This window comes from Lissotriton vulgaris, chromosome 6 (genome assembly GCF_964263255.1).
Source record: "Lissotriton vulgaris chromosome 6, aLisVul1.2, whole genome shotgun sequence".
Lineage (NCBI taxonomy): Eukaryota > Metazoa > Chordata > Amphibia > Caudata > Salamandridae > Lissotriton > Lissotriton vulgaris.
The window spans coordinates 976,762,936-976,772,745 of record NC_141694.1 but is presented as its reverse complement, the minus strand read 5'-3'; the positions used below and the strand labels follow the sequence as shown (position 1 = coordinate 976,772,745).

Sequence of the window (9,810 nt, the reverse complement as noted above, 5' to 3'; positions counted from 1 at the left end):
GGCTTCCCCTTGCATAATCCGGTCAAACCGGTTCTGGAGCTCGCCAGCCCCAGTCCCAGTGCGACTCTGGACAAAGGGAAAGGGGTGTAACCACCCCCGTCCTGGGTCCCACCCATAGGAGGGACCTAGCAGGTAATCCAGCCCACCAGATTGGTATAAGAGTGCGAGCAATGCCCAAGCATTTAGATTATCCTGACTGAAACTTATGAAACAAAACTGTGGACCCTTCGACATCCTACTCGACGTAGAAGACTGAAGAATCTCCCTTGTGGTCAAGGAGTGACCACCCTGTGCAAACAGGCACCATCCAGCACCTCGACGTTTGCTTTGATGCAGTTCCCGCCGGAACTCGAGCGACAGAGTTCGACAAGACCAAGCGTGCCTGCCTTATAACAGCCCGATCCACAGTCCCTGCAGAGCTGAGACCCGTGGAGGCGACCGGAAGCGCGGGGCCGCCATCTTGGAAAGACCATGAGACGCTGACCGCGCAGCCCACGAGTGACCCTCGAAGCTGTACATCGGGGTTTGAGAAGCCCCAGCCCTGAGCCTCTTTTGCACCAAAGCTCACCCTCCTACACTCACCGCGTGCTCCGTGGGGCCCTTCTGCATCATTTGGCTCAACGCGTTGGCCCGGTCACTTGCCCGTTGGCTTGTGGCCCCTGTGCCGACGAACATTGAAAACTAACTTGTGATTCTGGTTGCGGGCGCTCCTCTGAAAAAGAGCGCCCGCTCTGACCCTTCTGGTCCGAGTAAGAAGCCATCTTCCAGTCCTTCATGGATTGTTCTTGCCAAGGGTTGTTTGCTCCAATCCGGAAACCGACACCGCCGACAGCGAGAGGCTTTGTGGGACAGCTCGTGATCCACTCCTGGACATCCTCTGTGCCCCAGAGTCCACATGGCAGCGGAGAGAGGCTTCACGACAACCACCTGATTGCGCCCGACATTGCCTGGTTCCACCCTGGTCACTGCTGAGTGACCCAGACTCTGTCCCCTCTGCTTTCAGCTCCTCTACAACTTCGATCCACCCTTGGATCACACCGGACACTTCTCCTTCACGACGCCTGCAGCATCTTCAGCTTCAAGCACCAGCAACCTGCGTGACGAAACCCGACACAACGTCACACCTATGCACCCGCTTCCTGTGGGTGAGTTAACTCAGCAACGCCGGTGTTCCCACACTGGTACACATCTCTAGTGTATGTGTCTTAAGTTTCATCCTTCTAGGTTAAGCGGAAGTCTCCTTTTGCAGTAACTTTATAACTTTTACACACCATTGACTTTACATTGGTGCATGCGTGTGCTTTAAGCGCTGCACCCGAGTCCTGCGGGCTTTTCCCGACTTCAGCATTGCTAGTCCCGACCAGTCCCAGCGATTCCCCAGGCCCTAGGCCTGACCACTGTTTGATTGGTATCGCTTATACCACTTTTTTAATATATGGTTCGAGTGGCCACCGGGCCTCATCCATAATTGTGCAACTTTCATATGTTTAACTGTGCTTTTGTTTAAACGCTTGTGCCTCTAGACTCATAAAGAGTATAGAGGATTATTTTAGTAATAAATACATATATTTTTATAATATATAACTTGTGTGGTGTCCTTTCATTTGATATTACAGGATTGTGATTGGTAAAACAGCTCGCTTAACACGACCTCTTGAGTTAAACCTTTAAGGCTGCTTAGTCCATGCTACCATTAGGATAGCTTGTCTAATAAGGTTGACTTACAACCAGACACAATAAGGGTTGTTTGGACTGATACAAGGTGCCCCCAGAATTGGAGACATCATATATCAGGCCAACTTCTCACATTGGTGCGCAGCGGTGCGGATTTGAGCTTGCTGTTGTTTTACCATTGCAATCTTTTTATCAAATTGAAAGATCACATCAAGTACCTCAGGTACATATAAACAAAAGCTTAGCATATTTAGGTTCTACTGAACGTAGCAGTTGTAGATCAAAGGGCTTAGCACACCCTGCCTACAACTCACTAGCAAGGTACAGTAGGAAAACACTTAGTGTAGGTAAGTGCACCACTTGCACCTCACTAGCAGTCATGGCTGGCACAGAGGGAGCTTCAGGCTCTTCACCTGTGATGGTTGACCTTACCAAGGCACCTTCCAGCTATGACAACCTCAGCCACAGAGACGTGAGAACCTTGTGTACTTCAAGAGGGCTAGGAAGGGGTCACAACCCCACCATTCCCATCCTGATAGCCATCCTGGAGAAGGATGACCTTGAGAAAGCTAGCATAGCTCCCTTAGGATCAGGAGATGGAGTGAATCCCCCAGAGAATGAGAACACCCCTGCAGATGAGGTGGACCCAGAATCAGATGGTAATGTGTCAGATCATGGCCAAGGGGATATCCAGGTACAAGTGGGGAGGCTTAGCCAAGCCAACTTGGACCTACTTGGAAATTGAGAGGGCCAGCACCTCCCCAGAGTACATACTTGAATTGTTCCAGGCAATAGAAGATTGAGATCTCCCTCCAGTGACTCTCGAATTTCTAGTGCCTCAAGAGAATCTCAAAGGGGAATGACTTCCCCCCAGAGAAGAGAGCATAAGGCCAGGATGAGGGCTGTCCAACTCCAGATAGAGAGGGAAGAGGTAGCCTTGGCCCAAGCTAAACTTGCTTTGGCAAGGGAACAAAAATTGTGTGGATTAGATTCCACTGGTGGCAGCAACATAATTCCTAGAGAGAAGACCAGGTCCTATGATAGTAGAAACCTGACAAAGATTGTGCCCCCCTATCAGGAAGGGGATGACATCCACAAATGGATGACTGCTCTGGAGAGAGCCTGCAGGTTCCCCAAGACCAGTGGTCTGCAATCTTATGGTACTCCTTTTCTGAGAAAGGGAGGGACAAGCTCCTCACTGTCAGTCAGGAGGATGCTAACAATTACAATGTCCTGAAGAGTGCTCTAATAGTTGGGTTTGGCTTAACCACTGAACAATACAGGTTAAGGTTCAGAGACACCCAGAAGACACAGACACAGGACTGGACTGATTTTGTAGATTGTGCTACTAAGGCTCTGGAGGGTTGGCTACATGGCAGCAAAGTACATGACTATACAGGATTGTATAATTTGATTATGAGGGAGCAGATCCTAAGTAATTGTCAGAACCAGCTCTTACACCAGCACCTGGTGGACTCAGATTTGACCTCTCCCCAAGAATTGGGAAAGAGGGCAGATAAATGGGTCAGAACCAGGATTAGGCCTAGAAATCAGGGAAATGACCAGAAGAAGGAGTCTACCAAGCCTCAAGATAAGGGTGGGGATAAATCAAAAGAGAAAACTTCCCCAGAGCCCCAAAACTCCAAGGATGGGGGTGGGTCCCAAGACACTTCATCAACTCAGAAAAAGCCTTAGTGCCATGCCTGTAAACAGGTTGGCCATTGGAAAACAGACAGCTGTTGTCCAAAGAATGGCAATAAAGACAATATACCTCCAAAAACCACTCCAACACCTCCTGTTACTGTCAGCAGTAATCCCCCAGGAAGTGGGAGCACCCCCAGGAATCTGGGTGGGTTTGCTTTTGGAGTACAGGCGGACCCTGGCCTATCCAGGTCCCCATCCCCAAATGATCTTGTTTATGAGACTGGCATGGGGTTTGCCAATTTCTCTGATTGCCCAAATACCTTGAGCAAATATAGACAAGAACCCCTCATCAATGGTTTGAAAGTTGAGGCCTTTAGAGACACAGGGGCTAGCATCACCATGTTGGCTGAATGTCTAGTCCCCTCTAGGCAACATTTACCTGGTGCCACATACCAGGTGACAAACATTGATGGAATACAAACCAATCATCCCATGGCAGTAGTAAGTCTCAGCTGGGGAGGTGTCACTGGCCCAAAGAGAGTGGCAGTGTCAGCAAACTTGCCTGTAGACTGCCTACTAGGAAATGATTCGGAAATCTCAGCCTGGGCTGAGGTTGAACAGAAAATCCATTCTAGAATGGTAAATGCCAATGGAAAGGTTAGTGGGGCTGTAATGGCTACAGCCCCAATTCAAGATGTCCTTCCTGAAAAGGTTGGTAGGGCTGTGCAAGACTCAGCCCCATCTTTGGCTAACTCCTTTCCTGAACAGAATAGCAGAGCTGTGATGATAACAGCTCACACCCAAACTGAGTCTCCTCCTGAAAAGGTTGGTGGGGCTGTGATGGCCACAGCCCAAACTCAAACTGATATATGTGTTGTGGAGCCTGAAATGATGGATCACTCCACCCAAACTGAGAGCATTGAGGAGGAAGAGAAATCTCTCTCCAACCAGACATTAGGACAGGATCAGCCTCCTCAGGGAACTGATCTTACCCCTGATGAAGGAACTGTCCCAGAGGTTGTTAGGCCTGGCCTGACAGAGCCTGTGATGGCAGTGGACCCTTCTCAGGTTGGATCCAGTCTGGAGCAGGTATCCTGCCCCTCTCTACCTTGCCTTAGTCAGCCCAGGGCTGCAGAGGACAAGAAGGACAGTGAGACCCCAAAGGGCCCCTGTCAAATAAAGCACCCCCATCAACAGATTAGGGGCACCGAAGCTAGCAGCCCTAGCCAGGAGAAAACTTTAAAAACTCCTGAGGGAGCCCCCCTAAAATCAGTTAGGGACCTCCCACAGATGGATTCTGTTGGGCACAGCCAAACCTGGGACCCAAAGGGCCCAAACCTGAACTGTCCCTCCAGTAAACCAAACAGAGGGACCCAGCCTCCAGCTTTAGGTAGCCAGAGGTTGACCCTGAGAGCACAGTGCAACTCAGTTGAAGAAAGAAAGGCACACATGGTGGAAGATAATTGGAGGAAGCTGAGCCCTAAATTAGTGGAGCCTCACTTCAATACTCCATATCAAAACCAGCCTTTTACTTTGCATAAACACACCCAAGGTAGTGATTCCCTATGGTGGAGACCCTATAATACCCCAAGGGTGAGGGATTGCTTGGTGGACCGTGAGACAGGGGGTACCCATGCTAGTGCAGGTACTTCCTTATATGGCCACTCAGGCAATATAGACTTACCTGGTCAAGGATAGCCTTATCTCCTTTCTTTTGGGGGGGGGGGGGGGTTATGTAGGAATGTGGCTACCTGACTATGGTTACCCCAGATTTTTTGCCTTGTGTTTAGCTGGTTTTCGACTTAGTTGGCCTGGCTCCCTGCTAATCAGGGCCCCAGGCTATCTGTTCTCTCTGTAAAATGGATTCCATGTACCCTAGGTGCATAACTAAATTGGCTTGGGTCACCTTATCAGCCCCTGTACAGTGCACTATAGGTGCCCAGGGCATAGGTGCATCCAAGGCCTACCAGGGGCTGCAGCATATCTTTTGCCACCCCTGGCTGGCTATCCAAAATTGACAAAACTGGCTGATCACTCAGCTGGGGTAAGGTGGTGTAATCACCCCTTGCTTAGATATAGTATGCCTATATCTAAACCTATCTGGACACATATATACCTATAAGTCACTCCTATGGCAGGCCTTAACAATCCTGGAGGCAGAGTGCTTGGTTTTATGTGAGCTGGTGCTCTAGCATGAGCTGAGCCTGTCTGCAGCTGTCGGGACCAATTCCCTAAGCTGTTCCAGGATAATGCCATACCATATACTAATAAGTGCATTATAATCCTCGCGGTTATATGTTAACTTTGGTTTGGCTTTATCAAAACATGTCGTGTAAGGTGTCATACGATTTGGAATACTATCCCCTCAACAGTCCTGTCGACGGGGATAGCATTCCACCCCTCTAGAGGGAGAAGACATGTTACTTTACTAAAACGCGGTTGATTTTAAAACAGCCTCAGCATCACAAAATGGACGCTTCTGCCACAGACACGAATCTGACCTCCTGCTGCTGACCGAAACTCAGCCAAGGAGGCCTGGACAAAGGGTTTCCTGTCACAGGGAGGTGTCACACCACCCCAGACAGGAGATAGTGGATTGTAGCAGGGAGGTTTGAAAGAAACCAGACAGTGCCTGGGGAGCACAAGGCTTCCCATTGCATAATCCGGTCAAACTGGTTCTGGGGCTCGCCAGCCCCAGTCCCAGTGCGACTCCGGACAAAGGGAAAGGGGTGTAACCACCCCGTCCTGGGTCCCACCCATAGGAGGGGCATAGCAGGTAATCCAGCCCACCAGATTGGTATAAGAGTGGGAGCAATGACCAAGCATTCAGATTATCCTGACTGAAACTTATGAAACAAAACTCTGGACCCTTCGACATCCTACTCGACGTAGAAGACTGAAGAATTTCCCTTGTGGTCAAGGAGTGACCACCCTGTGCAAACAGGTACCATCCAGCACCTCGACGTTTGCTTTGTTGCAGTTCCCGCCGGAACTCGAGTGACAGAGTTCGACAAGACCAAGCGTGCCTGCCTTATAACAGCCCGATCCACAGTCCCTGCAGAGCTGAGACCCGTGGAGGCGACCGGAAGCGTGGGGCCCACCATCTTGGAAAGACCACGAGACGCTGACTGTGCAGCCCACGAGTGACCCTTGAAGCTGTACATCGGGGTTTGAGAAGCCCCAGCCCTGAGCCTCTCTTGCACCGAAGCTCACCCCTCTACACTCACCGAGTGCTGCGTGAAGTCCTTCTGCATCTTTTGGCTCAACACATTGGCCCGGTCACTTGCCCGTTGGCTTGTGGCCCCTGTGCCAATGAACATTGAAAACTAACTTGTGATTCTGGTTGCTCCAGACTTGCACTCGCTCCTCTAAAAAGGAGCACCCGCTCTGACCCTCCTGGTCCGAGTAAGAAGCAATCTTCCAGTCCTGCGTGGATTGCTCTTGCCAAGGGTTGTTTGCTCCAATCCGGAAGCCGACAGCGCCGACAGCGAGAACCTTTGTGGGACAGCTAGTGATCCACTCCTGGACATCCTCGGTGCCCCAAAGTCCACGTGGCAGCGGAGAGAAGCTTCACAACAACCACCTGATTGCGCCCGACATTGCCTGGTTCCTTCCTAGTTCCACCCTGGTCACTGCTGAGAGACCCAGACTCTGTCCCCTCTGCTTTCAGGTACTCTACAACTTCGATCCACCCTTGGATCACACCGGACACTTCTCCTTCACGACGCCTGCAGCATCTTCAGCTTCAAGCACCAGCAACCTGCGTGACGAAACCCAACACAACTTCGCACCTATGCACCCGCTTCCTGTGGGTGAGGTAACTCAGCAAAGCTGGTGTTCCCACGCTGGTACACACCTCTAGTGTATATGTCTTAAGTTTCATCCTTCTAGGTTAAGCGGAAGTCTCCTTTTGCAGTAACTTTATTACTTTTAGGCACCATTGACTTTACATTGGTGCATGCGTGTGCTTTAAGCGCTGCACCGAGTCCCGCGGGCTTTTCCCGACTTCAGCATTGCTAGTCCCGACCAGTCCCAGCAATTCCCCAGGCCCTAGGCCTGACCACTGTTCAATTGGTATCTCTTATACCACTTTTTTATATATGGTTCGAGTGGCCACCCGGCCTCATCCATAATTGTGCAACTTTCATATGTTTAACTGTGCTTTTGTTTAAACGCTTGTGCCTCTAAACTCATAAAGAGTATAGAGGATTATTTTAGTAATAAATACATATATTTTTATAATATATAACTTGTGTGGTGTCCTTTCATTTGATATTACAGGATTGTGATTGGTAAAACAGCTCGCTTAACACGACCTCTTGAGTTAAGCCTTTAAGGCTGCTTAGTCCATGCTACCATTAGGATAGCTTGTCTAATAAGGTTGACTTACAACCAGACACCATAAGGGTTGTTTGGACTGATACAAGGTGCCCCCAGAATTGGAGACATCATATATCAGGCCAACTTCTCACAGACAGCACCTGTTTCTTCCCTCGTACTAGACTTAGGTTAGGTACACTGGGGTAGGATTATTTTGAAGCACCAGATGAGTATTTTAGCCTGTGTTATTTATGTATGTATTTTAACAAATATGTGTCATAGCTACACAACATGATATTACAGTATTATTTTATCTTACTGCTAACGCTGTTCGTATTATACTTCGCATTCTGTCTTATGATTGGAGCAGTTCATATCTCTTGCATGAGAAATAAGAATGTTCAATAAATCCTTTTTATTGAAATGTCTCTCTCTCTATTTCTGTGCAAAACTTTTTAGAAACGAAGCATGCACAATTGACTGAGTGAAATGGTTATCTATTGTTTCCGCAACTCTGAATATATTGTTATGGCTCTAAGGGAAACAAGGTTGTCATGGTTGTGCGGTTGTCAGAGACTAATCCCTTCTTGTTCATTCGAGAAAGTTTCTAGTGACCTCTGAGTTAGCTGGCACACACAAGTAATTAAAATATTATTGTATGCACAGAGCCTATTAGGGAAATAGGAACTACACTACAACACCATAGAGGAAACACTGATCTCAGACTTATCTCCTGTGTTGCCTTTATACTCATGTTGGCTTGTCTGTCATGCCACATGATTTCATTAGTTATTTATTACCCAGTTCAGTTGATGTTGTTCCATCTATCCACACAGAGTGAACTGACAGATTGCTACTCACTGATGTTCTGTCCCTACTGCCATTGACCTATTAGTAAGTGCATGGAAACGTGGGACATCACTGGTATATGTTGCAAGGTATTGTTCCCACTATGTGCACATTGCACAGTGGCCCCAATATTTTGAAAAGTGGCACTGTGCAGTGCAGCAATTTCAAGTCACCTGTCTGCACTTCATTGTATCACTGAGAAAGGGCAGAAGTGCATAGTATTTAGAGCATACCACACTTTCCTAACATTTCAGACTACACTGGGACAATGTGCTGCCTAACACTAACACAGGCACTCTCGCACCATGGAGCAAGGGTGCCTGCATTGGCACTAGATGGCCCAAACAGCACTGATGCAGAGAGAAAGGACAGAAATGCACCATATTTCATGAATACGATGCATTATTGCCCTTTCAATTTAGCGTAGGGCAGTGCAGCAAGCTGACTTGCTGCTCTGCAGGCCTTTTCCAAAATCAGAAAAAGGAGCCTCAGAATACTGATCGTATATGTATGTGTGCCACAGAAGCCAGCACACATAGGTAGCTGCAGTGACTTAGATGACTTCAGTTGTTTTTCCGTGTTACACATCACCTGGGGGGAACATTTTATTTGTAAGATTTCAATGTTTACCTGGTAGGATATATATGACATGCCTCATGAACCATGGCTGTTGCATAGAGACACCCCCACAATTCCCATGGAATCCCTCACTCACACACAGTGATGGTACACTGCAGTTTGTCCAGTGTTACATTGCTCGATGCCTTTACAACATTCATAGGCACACAGAGTGGCTTTGCATGTCTTAACATGTGTGACTTGGGGATTTGTTTTACACGTGTACCATGATGCATGGTGCATGTATGAGGCACAGCCCTCATACATATAGCTCTACCTCCATCAACAGACTTAGAAAGAGCTAATTTGTCATACATTTGTTACTGCTAGTAGTTCTGTTATGTACTTCAGATTTGCTTACCAACTAGTAGGCTATTCTCATATCTCCCATTCAGAAGCACTCAATGATGAGGTGCCTGGAGATGAAGCCTTCATGCGCACTCCTGGGTATTTTGCCAGCACATTGGTGTACACTCCAGATGGGCCATATTGTCTTGGACATTGACAGAGTAGGTGTGCTTCTGGTTGTGGTACAGATGTAATTCTCTGAGGGGAGTACCAGAAATTTTGTGCAATCCATGTCTCCTAGCACATGTGAGAATCCAGCAATGGCATGGAAACGTTGCTTGGTATCCAGCTGATATTGCTGTGTCTTGGGGTAGAGGAGTTACTGGGGTGTTAGGCGGATGATGGCATCCAAGACAG

The 9,810-nt window shown here is 48.3% G+C and overlaps 1 pseudogene; it reads left to right on the top strand.

The window, feature by feature from the left end:
• The first annotated feature begins 3,090 nt into the window (after window positions 1–3,090).
• Window positions 3,091–5,016, top strand: LOC147708269 (uncharacterized; annotated as a pseudogene).
• Window positions 5,017–9,810: the final 4,794 nt, after the last annotated feature.